Here is a 17,788-nt window from a genome sequence, read left to right on the forward strand (position 1 = left end):
AACTGATGAACGGATAAATAAAATGTGGTATACCCATACAATGGAATATTAGTTGGCAATAAAAAGAATGAAGTACTGATAGATGTCACAACATGAGTGAACCCTGAAAAACATGAGGCTGACTAAAAGAAGCCAGACACGAAGATCATACTTATGTCTGATTCCATTTACAGAAAATGTCCAGAACAGGTGAATCCCATAGAGACAGAAAGTAACTTAGTGGTTGCCTTGGCCTTGGGGATTTGGGAGGGAGGAAGCGGAGAGTGACCGCTAATGGGAATGGAGTTTCTTTTTCGGGTGATGACATTGTTCTAAAGTGGATTGTGGTGGGGACTGTACAACACTGTGAATACACTAAAAACCATTAACTTGTACGCTTTAAAATGGGAAAATTGTATGGGATATGAATTATATCTCAATAAAGCCGTTATTTTAAAAATAGAAAAAAGAAAAACCAACAAAACCATTTTGTTTTTGTTTTTCCTATTAAATTAAAAAAAAGAAAAAAATAGCCAGCCAACTTGACAAGACCGCCTGTCCCTGAAGACATTACTTTGTCTCTGGAGTCTCCCTGCTGTAAGGAGGCAAGGCTCAGGCCTGAACCAAATGCTAGATAGTAGGTAAGTGTCGCATTCCAAACTCAAAGAAGACCTGCCCGGTAGTAATCAGCACTACACTGTGCCGACACTGAGATGATCTGTAGATTAAGTTAATGTTGAATTAAATTGTTATTATCTTTGTATTTTATATGTATTTGTTTGAAATTTTTCATTAATAAAATGTTGGAGAAACATGTCCTCGGACTGTTGATAAAATCTGCTAACAAAATCTGTAAAAAACACCTAAGTAAAAACACCAATTAGCATCTTCGAACCAACATTTCTCTACAAGCCCAAAGCAGGGAGAAGATACGTTTTTAAACATGGAAATAAGAGTACATGTCTTTCCTAATTAGACTTATTTAAATAAAAATGTAGCCAAAGCCTTAATTAATCATTTCATGTCCTTAACACTGAACTCTGAAAAGAAAAACTCCTGCTGTCTGTTGAATGTGTGAGCTCCAACATTACACCAATACCTATGCATGAAATTCTTAATTCATTCTTTCTTCCTTCCTTGCTCCTTTCATTTCTTTATCCTTCTAAATACTTATTGGGCATTTTGTGCCCAGCACTGGACATACAACCCACTTCCCCCTGGGGAGAGACAAGTGAACCACAAGTGACAACTCTTGTTTCACAACAGACGGGGGCACAGGTTGGGGTGTGAGATGAGAAGGGGAGTCAGGAGGACCCCTTCAGCACACCATCTTACATAAGCCCTCAACATCCTTCTAAGCAAAGAATGACACTTACTGTCTCACACGAAGAAACTGTACCTCCCGTGGGTAGGGCAAATGGCGTAAAATAAGCTCACACGGCTGGTAAGGATTTACAAAAGAGGCCCACCCCCCCAGAGCCCTGGGCGTATGCTGCCCACTCCCAGGTCTTAGCACACCGAAGGAGGGCTTTCAAAGGGCCTGCATTAGAAGCTCGGACTGCTTCTTACCCCTCCACCGCTGGCATCCTAATCCACGCCACTCTCTGCACTCCCACAGGTCTCCCGGCGAGCTCACGCCCACCTTGAATCCAGCAGCCATGAGGACCCTTGTAAACATGTACTGGCTTCTGAACTGGCCTCTCCACTTACACCTCATGACTTTGCTCACCCTGCTGGTATCACATGGGTGCTTCAATGGGCCTCAAACAGGCACATTCCTGTCACAGGGACTCTGAAGTTGCCATGCCCTCTCCTGAATGCTCTGCCTATTTAAATAGTCTCCCATTTGAAAACTGCTTCCCTGTACCCCACAGCTTGGGCCTCCCCGGCCTTCTTTCTTCGATTTATCGGCATTGCACTCATCACCATTTAACATACTGTATATTTTCCCTAGTGGCCCGGTTTGTCAACCTGCCCTACCAGAATGTAAGTTGGTGAGGGTGGAGATTTTTGTTTGGTCCCTTGGATGCTTAGCACAAAGCAGGTGCTCAATACACATGTGGTGAATTAGGCTGAGGGCAGAATGGCTACAAGCCTGATCCACACCTGTGCTCTTACGAATGGACTCTGGCCTGCCATCTCCCACATACTACGTTCCTGAGCTGGGGCAAGGGGGCCTTGAGGGAGACAACTGGGCGGCACGGGTGTGAGAAGAAGCCAGCCCAAGGAGTCAGAGGGAGTTCATTCTTAAGTCCAATGCCATGGAAAGGTGCCAAGTGCCCCCTTTTCCATGCCCCATGCTGCACAGATGCAGGTACCACTCTCGATGCTAGTGCCACACATCAGGGCCAGTGGTCCAGGAGCTCTCCATCTAAGGTGTGGTCCTGGGCGAAGGCGACTCCTCAGACCAAGACGTTAGAGGAAAGAAAGGACAGCCTAGGTTTCTGCCTCCTCTCAAAGTGCTCAACAAAAAATCTCAGCTGGGACGCTCAAGAAGGTCTTTATTTTCCAGGTTATGCTCCACCTGTTCACACAAGGGCACGTTTCTTACACTGGCCTCTTATACCCCAGGTCTATGAAAGCTCACCAGAGCTACCAAAAAGAAAAACCTCAAGTGTTCAAGTTTCCAGGAGTTCTCAAACAGCGAAGGGGGGACTATGAAGTTGCCTACTCAGTGACTGGAAGGAGTGAGCTATTCTAAGCAAGCATCTCAGCATCTGCTGCATGTGGAGAGCAATGGATAGGGAAGAAGCAAGCACAAGATCACACAAGAACAAACAGCAAAAGCATTGGAGGGATGGGAGATGCAATACTTTTCCCCAAGAAGGAGCCTGTGCCACAGCAGGCATTTGTAATGCCTGCGAACTCCAAATCCCTTGTAAAATCCTGGCCTTGTGGATTAGACTGATTGGGTAGGGGGTGTGGAAATGAGGGTGAGGCGTAACAATAATGGAACGCCAACAGCGCCTGACTTTGTAAGGTTCTAAGGCACTTAAAGGGTGATTCTATGAAGGAACTAAAACACTGTCCAAAAAGCAAGGAAAACCCCACTGAGAGATGGTACTACAGTTTCTTGAGTTTGCGTCAGTCTGTTTTCTGTAGTTAGGGAAAAAAAGGTGACTGGTTGGGTTACAAGGCAGTGTTTCCACTGTAAAAAACCTGCTGGTTGCCATGACAATTAACATCTCCGTTCCCTCCTTCTGCAGCATCTTCCTCCATCTGAATCAAATCAAAGAACCTTCCTGTGACGCCCATGATTTGGTATTTCCTTTGCATGAGGATATAAAAGTATACTTGTATACACACATATACAAAATACACAACAAAGGGCTGGCCTAATCAGAGGTGAAGAGGAACCTCAAAAATTGGTATCATCTCTCTGCTTTGCCAATAATGTCCTACAAACAACTATCAGGAGCTACCCCTGCAGGAAAATGTGAGTGTGAAGGGAGGTGGGCCAGGACAGTTTAACAGCCAACACCCATTCCTTCCTGTCCAGAGCCTCTCAGGGTCAGTTCTTTCCAGAACGGTCCACATGAAGCCAGCGCTCCTTGGAGCACTGCCATTCCATGCAGGTCTGTCCTCCCTGCTCTGAGCTCCGGGAAGGCAGTACCCACCCATGACTGGCCTCAGGGCCGAGCACAGCGCTGGGGACACAGTGTAGCACTCAGGACAATGAAGGGAGCTCTGGGATAACGCAGCCTCTCGATTTTTTGCGGAGACCTCAAGTTGGGGCCTAGCTTGCTTTCCGTCGGCTGATGGCTCCATCAATGTATAAAAACACGCAAAAGAATGAAACAACGTCAGGCTAGAGAGACTTCTGAGGACGTAGCAAGGGAGAAGGCCTCCATCCAGAGAGCTGTATCTGGACCATTTACTTCTTAAAAACAAGTGACAGAAATCTGATGCAAACACGGCAAAATGTTAACACCTGGTAAATCTAGGAGGTAGGTATATACGGCTATCATATTTTTTAAAGGTTTTTTTCCATGTTTGAAGCATTAATTAAAATCAAAGCTGTCTACTAATTATTTAACCAGAACTATTTGATTAAGGATTTGATTCGGGTTTCCCCACTTTCAGCACATTCTTCCCTCTGTGGGTCTGGTTTACTTTTAAATATGGTGTAAGTTTGCTGTTCTGATGGGCCATCTCATTACCTTATAATTTCGGAATCTGATGTCACTGCATTTACTTCCAGAGGACATGAACTTCAACCTTAAATTCAGCAACCATAGCAAGCACAAACTTCAGAAAATTAAAATCCACCGAGAGTTTAATAAGCTGGCTGCCCTAGAGAAACATCCAGGCTCATTTTAGGATACTGTGTAAATAAACTAACGAGCAATTATTTTAAAGAATTAGTTTAGTAACAAAGTCATTGTGATTCTGAAATATCCAAAGTATCAGAAAACAAAAAATCTTGTATACAAGTTTAGTGTCTCCATCTTTCAACAGCATATGTATTATTCTTATGTAGTGACTCTTACCATTAAAAAAAAAAAATCACTCCAAAAATGCAACAAATTACTTCCAAAATGAAGGTGGAGAAGGCATCGACATTTAATTTAAAAGAAACCCACATGAATACAAGACTATATGTCATTCATTTCCTATCTGCCCAAAGAAATAAAAGCTCTAAAAATGTCTGTTGGAATGGTGGGCTGTTGGCAAACCTGTCCTTAAAACAGTAACAGGGCTGAAGACCTCTCATTTAAAGTCCTCCTTTCAAAGTAAGAGCTACATTTGAGCCCCAAGTATTTACAACACATACTTGCTGTTAGATCACTTTAAATAGCCAGAGTGCTAGCCAAATTTCTCAATAGTAATATTTAATATGCTCCCACCCACCCAAATAGTAGAGCATTTTTGGCTGCTCGAAACATAATGATTTGGTATAAAGGACGTGGCTCCCCAGGTGGTAACAGGACATAAATGAGCCACTTGAAGGAAAGAAGACTGGTGCCCACATACCCAGCAAATGCCAATTCAGTGAGTACCTCTACATGACTCAGCACTGAGGTGAACTTTGGCAGGCTTTCTACAACAAATATTATCTGATAATTTGCTTAAATCAAAAGGGTTGCACGATGGCTTTCCCAAATGAAAGCACAGGTAATAAAAGCATATTCATTCCACCATTAATTAACCTCTTGGGTCAGGTTATGAAACGTTACGTGTTAGTTTTAACATCCCTCTGTGTCAGATGCAGACATTACATGGCAGGTGAACCTCTCAATATTAACACAGGTGCATATAAGAACCCCTAAAAATCCAGGGGTATTTAGCAATCCGCAGGGGTAACTTACAAACATGGACAATTAAGACAAATAAAGAAACAGCCTATTCCCTACAAACATGAAATCTTGTTGTATTCATTATTGTAACATGAGTGACAAATCAAGTTGAGTTTCCTAGTACTGAGGACGGCCCAAAAGTGCTAACTAAGTATGTTCACTAAGTGAGAGGAAGATGAGCTTAAAAGCAGTCTGCTCCCCACAGAACACAAAGTTAGGCTGGGTTCCTGCTCTTCCATCTTCCTAGCTGGGATGCGGACCCCAACTGATGAAGGCAGCAGTGATGGTTTGTTTGGGAAGCAACAACACACATTCTTTATCCTGTAACAGCTTTTGCAAACATGCGGAAAGGCAGGATTCTACATTAAATAGAACCTGTTGAGAGGCCTTATTTTGTTCAAAGCAGAACTGAAAGTAAACTCTAAAAAAAAAACAATGAACTTTACCATCTCTTCCCCTTTACCTTTTGGTCTTTCCTTACTGTAAACAAACAATACTTGAATTATGCCTGTTTGAAAGTTTCTAAACGCATGAGCTAGAGTTCTCAAAATGCCCATTTCAAATCCTGGTTTGTGGAGGGGTATCAATCCACAATAAATGCACCAAAATTATAACCTTAGATTTGTTTTAAAACCCAAAGAAAGCGTAGAAATTTATAAAAATAAGTATGTAAAATAAACAAACATGTATATGTTTATATTTATATATGTATATATTTAAATATATGTAAAAATAAATACATAAAATACAAAAATATTTATGAAATAAATTTTTATAAAAATAATCACGTGAAAAATGATGCAGGGACAACTATGTCATTAATGTGTAGCTATCTTAAAGGGAATCAAATTCTAACTGGATCAAAGATTAAAATATATAAAAATAAAAATCATAAACTGTGTTTGAAGAACATGGTGTTTCCCTTTCTTTCAAGAATCTCAAAGTATGAAAGGCCATTCTAAGAATGACACAAACCTAAAATTTTTAAATTTTTTCATGGTAAAACCTGGTTACTATTTTTTCAGTGTTTGCTACATGCAGCTCTGTGCTCAGCAGACACACAACATGCCAGTAAATCAGTGTGGCAGGCAGGATTCTAAGATGGCCCCCGAGACTCCCACCTGCTGCTGTACACACCCTATGTGACACCCTCCCCTTTCACGTGAGCAAGATCTGTGACTATGTTGGGTTTCACTCTCATGATTAGGTTAAATTATATGGCAAAGGTGAAAGAATGTTGCAGGTGTAATCCAGGTTCCTAATCAGTTGACGTTAGTTCATCAAAAGGTAGATTACTTGGGTGGGCCTGACCTAATCAAGTGAGCCCTTTCAAAGGTGTAGAGGTAAGAGCCAAAATACAAGAGATGCTCTTCTGTTGGCCTTAAAGAAACAAACTACCATATGAGAGGGCCACATGGCAGGGAACAGTGAGCAGCCTCTGGGGGCTAAGGGTCTCATTCCCACAGTTTCAAGGAACTTAATTCAGTCAACAACCAGTGTGCTTAGAAAAGGATTCCAAGACCTCAGAAGACACTATAGTCCTGGCTGGCACCTTGATTTTAGGCTAATGAAACTCTGAGCAGAGGATGCAGGTAAGCTGTGCCTGAACTTCTGGCCAATGGAAACTATGAGATTATAAATGGGCACTGTCTTAAGAGGCTCAATTTATGGTGATTTGTTACGTAACAGTAGAAAATTAACATAGTCAGAAATGACAAACTGGAAAAAATGTAGGTGCCAAACAACTTACTTAGTAAAAAAAAAACCTTCTAAAAATCAATGCAAAAGATTAATAACCCAACAGATAAATGGCCAGGATACACAAACAGACAGTTCACAACACAAATGTTTTTTTAAAGTATGTGAAACTATTGTACTACAGGTTCTCAATGGGAGAATCTGGGTAAAGGGTATATGGACAGCTCTGTACTATTATTTCCAACTTCCTGTGGGTCTGTATTTATTTCAAAATAAAAATGTAAAAAAATATGATCAACCTCATTCTTACCAGGAAAAATATAAATTAAAATGAGTGACCAGTTTTCACCTATTGGATTGGCAAGGATCAAAAAACTTGACAAAACTTTATAATATAATGGTGTCAGAAAGACGTGAGTTCAGGCATGTTCGGACATGGATGGTTACATAAACTGTATCATTTTCCTTCACTGCTGCACCCCAGCTCCTAGTGTTTGACACAGAATAGGTACAGTGTTCAATTTGGCAGTATCATAATGTAAAACGCCTGCATCCCTTGCTGAGCAATTCTACTTTTAAGAATACAGCCCATAACATTCTTCACATGTGCAAAAAAGAAGCACGTCCAAGGGCAGTCACTGAACGGCCTGACTGGAAGTAACATGCTTGTCCTTTAATAAGGAAATGGTTCAAGTATGAAATACCCATACACTGCAATCCTGTTCAACAATTAAAACAAGGTAGATGAAACTGCATTGATATAAATCAAGAGTAGAATGTTTTCCAGCTTCTCAAGTCCCATAGTGCAATTTTACAACATACCCATTTTCATTCACTGAGTCAGTACAAAGCCCCACCCACCAGGCTCCACCCCGAGACACAAATTACACAACCACCAACCACTCCCGTGTGAAGGGATGGAGCAGGTGCCCACGGGCATGGAGTGCACAGAGAGGGAACCCAGAAACATCCCTTCACCTCTCGCCTATAAAAACACGAGGGTGGCAAGCATCCTTTTAGCCACGCATTTTATGGGATGGATTCAAAGGAGATACTCAGATATCTTCCTCTCTGGAGACATATTTACAAGCAGCCCTCTCAAGCATCTGGACATGCTTCACTCCACCACGTTCTTTCACTAGCTCTGCACCGTTCAACATTTAAGAATTGAAATAAAGCAGCAAACTGTTCAACTGCATTTGTCCCATCTTCCTCTCCGTCTTCTGTGCTTTTAATGGTCGAAGTTTCCAAGTGCTTTGCCTGATGCCAATACACAGCCTGAGCTCTTACTGAATGAGCCCCATATTTTGGATAAATTAAAATCTATGCCAGCTAGTGACTGAATCTCAAGCAGAGGCCACCTGTTCCAATTAGTGAGATTAAAATAGCACACCGCCGACTATCTGAAGTCCAGGTCCAGGACTTCTGGTTACAGCAGTGTCTTTACAAAGGCAGAAAAAGGGGACTTTGGGCCCCAAACAGTTGTACGCACTGGAGTAAATATACCGAGGTGCTGAAGCATAGTTTCATCAAGGGCATATTTCATTTTTGGACAAGTGCTCACACCAGAATTTCTGTGAAAGCCTGCAGTACCATTCAGTTCCCTCACATTATTAACAAGCCTACACACACATCTTAATTAGATTCAACTTTACTTCAGAAAACCACAGAGCTTAAATTTCTGCTCTCCCCATTTTCTATCCTTGCCTGAAATTAGGAATCCGTATCTTCTGGACAGTGCACTCTTAGCCCAAGGCTTTCCATTGCTTCAGTTTATCTCAGGTCATCAGAAGACTAGAGACAGCCTGGAACAGACACAACCCTCATTGTTCCAACCTCATCCATCCAAGTATTCCTACGCAGACAAGACTTCCTGCGACTCTCCAGAGGGCGCTTTTGGTCATCTCAACACTCAATTACTCAAATTTTCACATTCCAGGAAAAAATATTTCTAAGCATCTAAGGAGAGATGATACAGGAAGACCAGTGCTGCCTTAACTGATTCTGAATTACTTTAGGTGGTATAAAATGAAAGCATTAAATGACACAGAATCACAGTGGGCAAGTAACTGCCTTGACAACAACCCGCAATCCAATCCAGTTGGTTTAGGCCGGGAGAAAAGTCTGTTTCGTGCTAACAGCTCTCACAAAGCTCCAGCGTTTACTAATCTTTTAAATCTGGCACTGCAGGCCTCGAGGATCAGACAATGTTTAGCTGGACATGTAACACTGATACTTTAAAAACAAGTTTAAGTTTTAAGGAGTGAATTGATGTGGGAATATTAATAACAGTACAGGTGCTCTGTGCAGCTGTGGGACTGACTGAAGTTTGGGTAAACAACGAAGGATCCAACGTCAGCGTAACAGATGCTACAGTGGGTTTCATGGCGGCTCACACACACACTGTCAGTGGAGTTGACGTTCAAGTTTGACTCCTGAGCCCATCCTCTTCACCCTTCATGCTAGCCCTCAAATCCGGAAGCCAACTAAGGGAGTGAGGTTGAAGATAATGAGAGAAAGGTGGTTGAGAAAATTTGAGAAGAAAACCATTGGATGTGGCACGGAAGTGGGGTGACTGAGGGAGCTTCCCAGGCATCTGGTTTGGGGATTGGCTATTTGGGAAAAGTATTAACCAGGAATGGGGAGGGGGGAACATAAGGGAATGAATTAAGTTTGACATACAGACTTTGAGGTGCCTGTGGAACATCTAAGCAGAAGTATCGTGCATTATGTGGCAAAGCCACATCTGACTGGCACTGGGCTCTCAAGTCAGTGTGTAAGGCAGAAATCACACTTTCCCCTCAGACAGACACTCCATGGGGGATTGGCACTGGATGCACCTGCTCTCGCCAGGTCAACAGACCCTCTCTTTGTCTTCCCTCCAGGGTTGGAACAGAACCAGGTGACGTTCTTGTGTGTAGGGGCTGTGTTGTATGAAAATCACATGTACTACAGACACCCGGTGTTAGAAGATACTCTCAATGAGAGACCCACGGGAACAGAGAGCTTCAGAGGCAAGAGAAGACTCGGACTGAATTCTAAGTTGAATACGTACATGATGCACACCATGATTTATGGATCTGGCCTGTTTTTCCCCAATACCCTATCCCAACAGGTGGAAGGTCAAGATAAAGATGAACCCATTTCTCAAAACTTTATTTTGAAAAACACAATAAAAGGGACCTTATTCAGAAAAGATAATTTTTAAAAAGTGACAGCAGATCCAGCACAGTTAAGTAGTTTGATATATGAATCGTCACCCCTCTAAAAATCTGGAAATAAACTCTGAAGGAGGATGGCCTTACACTAACTAATTCAAATTCACTTTTTCTTTCACCTAGAAGACTCAACAAAAATTTAAATCTGTTCATCAATTCTCTACTGAAAATAATTTTAAATCCTCACTCTCCCTTGTTTAATTTTGAAATGTTTATCCCATATAATAGCAATTAACTTGGTATATAAAAGCATTTAAAGCTGGTACAATGGTTAGTCTGTATGAGTTACATAAGTTTACTGGTTACAGTCTGACTGGATGTCACTTTTCTACTTCTGCAACTGGAATGGTCTGGAGTTAATGTCTAAATTCCCTTCCCATTCTAACATAGCAAAACCTTTGAGTCTAACTTTCCAACCCTCTGCCTTACGTCTGAGAAGCTCACAGCTTCAGTCCAGTGACGCTGAGCCCTACAGGGAGATGTGTGAGCCCACACAAGGGTGCCAAGGGGGAATCACCCTGATGTCCTTCAAATTCTCATCCTCCAGAGACCAAGTATCAGGCTAAAAGATGGTTTTTCAACTCTTCTTAAATCATGAGCTTATTTAACAGCCTCCAAGACTTCCCCAAACAATCAGCAACATTTTTACATCCTAGGCGTTATAAAAGTTCCTAGATTATCACTCTAAATCATTCATTCAACAAATGTTTACTGGGGGACGTACGACTACATGTCAAGGACCGGCAAAGTGCTATATGCCAAGAATCTCGAACACGCTGTCATCAACAAGACAAACAGTAACAAGTGTTGGGGAGGCTGAGGAGAAAAAGGAACCCTCAGACACTGTTGGTGGGAACGCAGACTGGTGCAGCCGCTATGGAAGGCAGTGTGGAGGTTCCTCAAAAAATTACGAATAGAATTACCATAGACCCAGCAATGCCTCTCCTGGGTATCTACCCAAAAAATCTGAAAACATTTATCCATAAAGACACGTGTGCTCCAATGTTCATTGCAGCTTTGTTTACGGTGGCCAAGACATGGAAACAACCAAATGTCCTTCGATAGATGACTGGATAAAGAAGTCATGGTTTCTATATACAATGGAATACTATTCGCCCATAAGGAAAGATGAAATAGTACCATTTGCGACAACATGGATGGATCTTGAGATTATAATGCTAAGCGAAGTAAGTCAGACAGAAAAAGTAGAGAACCATATGATTTCACTGATATGTGGTATATAAAACTGAAAACAACAAAAGAACAAGACAAACAAATGAAGAACAAAAACTCATAGACATAGACAACAGTTTAGGGGTTACAGAGGGTAAGGGGGAGGCGGTCTCTAGAAGAGGGTAAATGGGGTCTAATATATGGTGATGGAAAGAGAACTGACTCTGGGTGGTGAACACACAATGCGAGATATAGATAATGTGTTACAGAATTGTACACCTGAAAATCTATGTAACTTTACTAACAATTGTCACCCCAAAAACTTTAATTAAAAAAAAGAATCTCAAACACGACTCTGGCAGTTGTCCTGCAAAGGTTGAAACACGTCCATTTCTAAGGGATGGACTTTCCCTCAGAGAGACACTCCAGGGGGATTGGCTTTGTTAAGCTTTATTAAGACCGAGCTGCCCTCCAGTACTCACTTCAGAGGCAGAAGGTAGGAAAGTGGTTAAAATGTAGGCTCTGGAACTACATGTGGGTTCATCAAATCCTAGCTCTGCCATTTCCTAATAGCCACAGGACCTCGGACAAGCAACTGCCTGGGCCTCAACTCCCTCATCTGTACAATGGACCTATAAATAGGATGGCGTTAGGATTTAAGGAGACAGTGCATCTGAAGTACTTACTATTGTGCCTGTGTACAGCAAGGACTTAGCACATGTTGGCTATTACTGCTACTGTATTCTTCTTTTCATGTACATTCTTTTGCCTCCTTACAGAGGAACAGTGAACATATACACTGTTTCCTTCAAGTAGCATCCCCTTCCCCCCAAGGGAATGGAAACAGTGGATTATGCACTGATCATATATCCTGATGTTCCTTTTCTAAGGAATGTAAACTCCACATTTTGATTCATAGTACAGTGATTCATGGTTCTCTTCCTCTTCTCTCACTATCCCCTCTCACTGAAAACATAAAAACACAATTAAGAACAGGAGGCTGCCAGCTACAGCCTCCTAAGTCAAGAGCTGGGCAATTTCCATCCAGAAGGACTAGGCTGATTTCTGACCTTAACAGCAGCCCTGGCAGATGCAGGCAGTGGGTCTGAAGCAAAACACATTGAGATCCAACTTGGTAGCAGAACAGCGGATGTGACAAGCGGGCGTGCTGCTGGTGGCTGGCAATTTGTTCTCCTCTAAAGAGAGAACTGGTGAGCTTGCAGCCACGCATAGCTCAAAAAACACACACATCAATCTATCCATCCTAAATTTCAGAAAACTCCAACTTGGGAGACTCATCATTACTCATCGTTCCTTTAATTAACTCTTTAGAATAAAACAAATCACTGACTAAAAGCGGACTCAGGAAATACTCAGTTTCCCACTTCACTAGGTCAGTGCCATCTCTCTAGTTCCTGCCCAGGAAGTGAGCTTACAATCATCAGCCTACCGCATCACGGCACAAGCATTTCCCCTGTGAGAATGGCTGGATACCCCTCTGCTCCTCGGCTGCTTTTGGTCATTACTCATCATCCAATTCTGGACTGACTTGCAAACCACAGAACACTTAAAGGTGCACTACAGGCCGCCGCCATGCCTGACACAGGTTTTCCTTCAGATGTTAAGACTTGTATTTACTATCATCACTTCCTCCTGTAAGAGAGAAGGGTACCTCCTGGGCCCACAAGTATAAATAAGATACAATCACCAGACATTAAGCTTCCAGAGAGGCCAGGCTTTCTGTTTCATTCGCCGTTATGTCACTGATGCCCAGGATGGCAAGCAGCACATAGAAAGTGCTCAAACAAATATTATTGAACGAATGAAGCTTCTTGTACTCAACGTGCCAGTTGTCTGTAGTTTATAAACATGTAAGTGACAAACACGTAAACATCACTATGATGAGGGAGGGACAAAATGCTAAAAATACCAGAAAAAGACTATACTATTACCAATATTAGCACTCTTTCCATTTTCAAGCTTATGATCACTTCTTATATACCATGTTTCCCGAAACTAAGACCGTCTCTTATAGTAATTTTTGCTCCAGAAGATGCAGTAGGGCTTATGTTCAGGGTATGTTATGCTGGAAAATCATGCTAGGGCTTATTTTCTGGTGAGCTCTTATTTTCAGGGAAACACGGTAGTAATAGCAAAAATGGCTACATTCCACTTAGTTCTTAGTGGGTACCTGACATTTCATAGACGTTATTGCATTCATTCCTTTCAACACCCCTAGAATATGGAGGAAGAAACCAAGACTAGAATGATTACAGGGTCCAAAATCACACCACTAGTAAGCAGCGCCAGCACAAGATCTGTCTTCGGGGGACAGCCGAAGTGGTTTCTGCAGGCAGAATACTCTGGTCCTTGCAGGCGGAATGGAAGTTGAAGAACTCACAGAGCAATGAGGAAGCAAAGAGGTACCAGTTACCTCTTCCCGAGATCCTAAGTGGCTAAACTAAGGTGGAGACGACTGGGGGACACAGGAGGAAGGAACCAATTCCAGAGAAATGTCAAAGAAAGACCCAGAGGAATGGCTGGTAGATTAGAGATGGCGGCGAGATGGAAGCATCCAGGATGATTAGCGGTGGTACCAACGAAACAAGAAAAACTGTTCCCCTTAGAGTAAGGACAAAAACAGCTAACACTCGAGCGCACAGAATCATCTCCTCTTTTTACAAATGCTCTCTTACTAAAGAAACAATCACTCCCAGAAGTAGGGACTATTATCACATTTTACAGACGGGGCACTGGTCAGAAAGAAAGGTTAGACCTTGCCCTAGGCCCCCGTGGGAAGAGCCAGACTATGATTCAGGTCTGATCAGGCATCCCCAGCTGTTCATCACTGTACCCAAGTACCCAACTGGCTGAAGGTGGCATTTCAGAACATTTAAAGATTAGAACTAACGTAACATTCGAAGTGTGAACATTACTGATTAATAAAACCAGTGGCTGTATAGACAGCAGACTGCCTATGTTCTTAAAAAGATGATAGGCTTTATCTAGGGCATGAAAAAAAAAGTAGGATTCTAATTACGTATGTTCTTTCTTTTAAAGTAGGGGAATATTATGTGCATCAAGTTAACAGGCACCATTTCTGAGTTTTACCCAGATGAAGTTTAAAAACGTGAATGATTCAGACTTGTCAGCTTACAGACAATCATGGCATTCATTAGTTATATTACATTTTAACTGAGGGGGACAAAAAAAAAAAAATCTAGGTTAGCTCACCTGGCTGTAAAAATAGGCTTCTCCAATGTTAAAATAGTAAACTGCCTCATTATTGTTTTAGTCTCAAAGGCTTAATTAACCAAGGTCAGCAAGAGAAATGTGTATTTGCCCTGTTCTCTTAACAGGGTATCAATTTTGAACTCAAAAAATTCAGTAACCAAGAACTTGATCTCAGTCTTACCTCCTTCCTGGGAGAAAACTATGTATCTCTGAGAGGTTAATCAACTCTTCACAGGCATCCCCAATTCTCGTTCGTTATAGTGTTTTTAGGGGAGCGAGTTAACCAAATGAGTTCAAAAAGGGTTCTTTTAAAATCCTATATTAGATGGTTTATTGCAAAGGAGAGATTGACATTAAGAAATTAAACTCTAATACTGCTCGATATTTTCCTTTTGCGTACTTTCTGAGTGCAAAGAAAATACGCCTTTATAGCTACATCTAAGTGAGTCCCACAAAACAGGAGCTAATAATATCATCTAATGGAATAAAGGCTTTTCTGCACAGGAAAATTGTTGCTGCTTTCCCTTCATTACAGCAGGCTTACTGCAGCCGTAAGGCCAAAGTCAAAATTACATCAGCCCCACTTCAGAAAAGTCTTATGCATTTACAAAATTTCCATTAGTTCTCTCTATTCCTCACTGTCTCAACAATAAAAACCCTAAAAGCAGACAGTCAAGAAGTTTAAACAGGGATCTATCTCAGCATCACTGCTATAGAGCTTGTGGTTACTGTCCACGCATTTTCCAGCTCTGCTCGGTCTGATTTCTTCTAGTCCTCACTAGATTTCATTAGCCTAATAAGCTAATTTAGAATAATCACTGACTATCATGTCTAACTCAGTTTTAATACATGGTCTATTTAAAAATCAGGTACAGCCAGTCATATGCCACATAACGTTTCGGTTAATGATGGACAACATATATGACCGGGGTCCCATAAGGTTATGATGGAGCTGAAAAATTCCTATCACCTAGTGACATCTTACCCCTTGTAGTAATGTTGTGACACAACACATTACTCATGTGTTTGTGGTGATGCTGGTGTAAGCAAACCTACCGTGCTGCCAGCAATATAAAAGTACAGCACATAGTTACGGTGGTACACGTAATACTTGATAATGATAATAACTATGTTACTGGTTTATGTTTTTACTATACTATACTTTGTATCATTCTTTTAGAATGTACTCTTTCCATTTACTAAAAAAAAAAAAAAAAACCAAAAACCAGTTTGCTGTAAACAGTATACTGTGTTACGCCAGCAGCAGCCTCGTACACCTCATGTTTACCACATCTTTTGAGTGCATCGTTTTCTCTTGTTCTTGATTTAATCTCGTGTTTTGTACAGAAACATGCTGTTAAAACTTTTAACTTAGGAGCTACAGCATACAGCCTAGGTGTGCAGTAGGCTAGCTACCCCACCTAGATTTGTGTAAGCGCATTCACTCTATGATGTTCGCATGACAAAGTTGCTTAATGATACATTGCTCAGAACACGTCTCATCATTAAGTGGCACAGGACTCTATCTCCATGCTAACAAAACAGTGTAGTAGGTATAACACCGTGGGTAGAATTTTAAAGAAAATAAGAAATCCCCCTCACATAACGTTGTGGCACTTTAACAGAAAAGATGGGTATGGAAATGCAACAATCGCAGATGCAGCAGAGAAACGACGTCTGAAGTTATAGGTTTGCTTTGCCACTTTCCACCTGGAAATAGCTGACGCACAAAGTGTATCACCACCGTTTTACAGATTATGAAGAATGAGTTTTGGAAAGTTCTATGAGTTTTGCCAAATCGCTTAAATGAGCTCACAGTGAGCCATCCATCCTTCAAAGATTACTAATCTTGTTGTTTACACAAAGAGTATCACAGTTGTGACAAGTGAAACCAAGCTTCCACTTTTTGCAAGTCTGAAATTTCTTCTGTCAACTGAGACATCAATAGAGACTCCCCCAACTACGAATGCATTAGAATTAAAGATCTTCTTTACCTTTCTGCACTTAACTCTGTTAACCAGCAGGCATCCTTCCAAAAACTTCTAAGTGTAGGTAAACAAAGATCTTTTATCCATGCTTTCTTCCAAATGGAGTTTCTGGTTACTTTCATAAGAAATTGTTATTAAACTTTTAAAGAAAATGTAAAAAAATAAGAATTATTTTTTTGGGGAGGTGGAAAGCGGAGTAGATGCAGGAGGTTAAGTATTATTCCCCCACATATATTTAATCTGTAAAAATGTAAATCATTCTGTTACACTGATTAACAGACGCTAAAGGAAAAAGGGAAAGCAAGTAAATGTATCAGGGACTTTTTACTTCACTTCTGGGGTAACTGCTTACTTCTCCGAATTACAATTAAACACCCAAATCCTACACAAGGGAGAAGGCCACATTTGTCACTGTTGCTACTTTTCCCATCTGGCTGGCCTCTTGATCTTGGAGGTGGAAGGCCAGAATCTAAGCAAGACTACCTCGTGAACTTTATACAGGGAAGCTGATACTCAAACGCTGAGATTCCGAACAAGTGAGCAGTTAGCTGAGCAAAGAACAATTCCAGGTATGTCCTGCCAGAACAAATGCCAGCGTGGAGAAGTTCTACTTGGCACTTCAATCCGATTCAACAGCCCTGGAGGGCAAAGGTATCCATCCCCAAGTAGGCGGAGGTTGATTCTCCCGGTAGGGACAGCGCTCAAGTTGCGGCCTCCGTCTTTATTTTGAAGCGCTACATAGCTCGTCTCTGTTGCCTGCTCTGAAGAGCTATTTTCGCCCACAGCCAAAATCTGCAACAGCAAATTACACTGCAAACAATGGAGAGGGCGCCTGCTCCGCACGGCTAGAAACTCCGGAGACGCAGAGCAAGGACTGACTTTTCACTTGGGCAGAACCGCGAGCAGCCGCCGCGGGGGGCCGGGAAGCTCGGCCGCCACCTGCCCGGTGCCCGAAACCCCGAGGGTTGGGAGACGCGGCGGCAGCTGGGAGATCAGGAGAGGGAGGCCGTCCCACCGGGGACACCGGGCCGCGGGCGGCGGGATTCCCTCGCGTCTGGGCACCGCGCGGCGGGCGCTCCCTGGCGGAGAGGGCGGCAGAGCGCGGCCGTCGGGGAGATTCCGGCGTCCCCGCAAGGCGCCAGGGAACCAGGACGGCGGGGGGCGGGCGGGGGTCGGCGGGCCGGCCTTTGCTCGGCGCCCC

At 42.3% G+C, this 17,788-nt stretch overlaps 1 protein-coding gene across 3 annotated transcripts in view; it reads right to left on the reverse strand.

The window, feature by feature from the left end:
- Window positions 1–17,788, reverse strand: part of TMCC3 (transmembrane and coiled-coil domain family 3) — a 240,689-nt gene that overhangs the window by 44,060 nt on the left and 178,841 nt on the right. The gene's annotated exons all lie outside the window — the stretch shown is intronic.

Source organism: Rhinolophus ferrumequinum, chromosome 10 (assembly GCF_004115265.2).
Source record: "Rhinolophus ferrumequinum isolate MPI-CBG mRhiFer1 chromosome 10, mRhiFer1_v1.p, whole genome shotgun sequence".
In the NCBI taxonomy this organism is placed as follows: Eukaryota; Metazoa; Chordata; class Mammalia; order Chiroptera; family Rhinolophidae; genus Rhinolophus; species Rhinolophus ferrumequinum.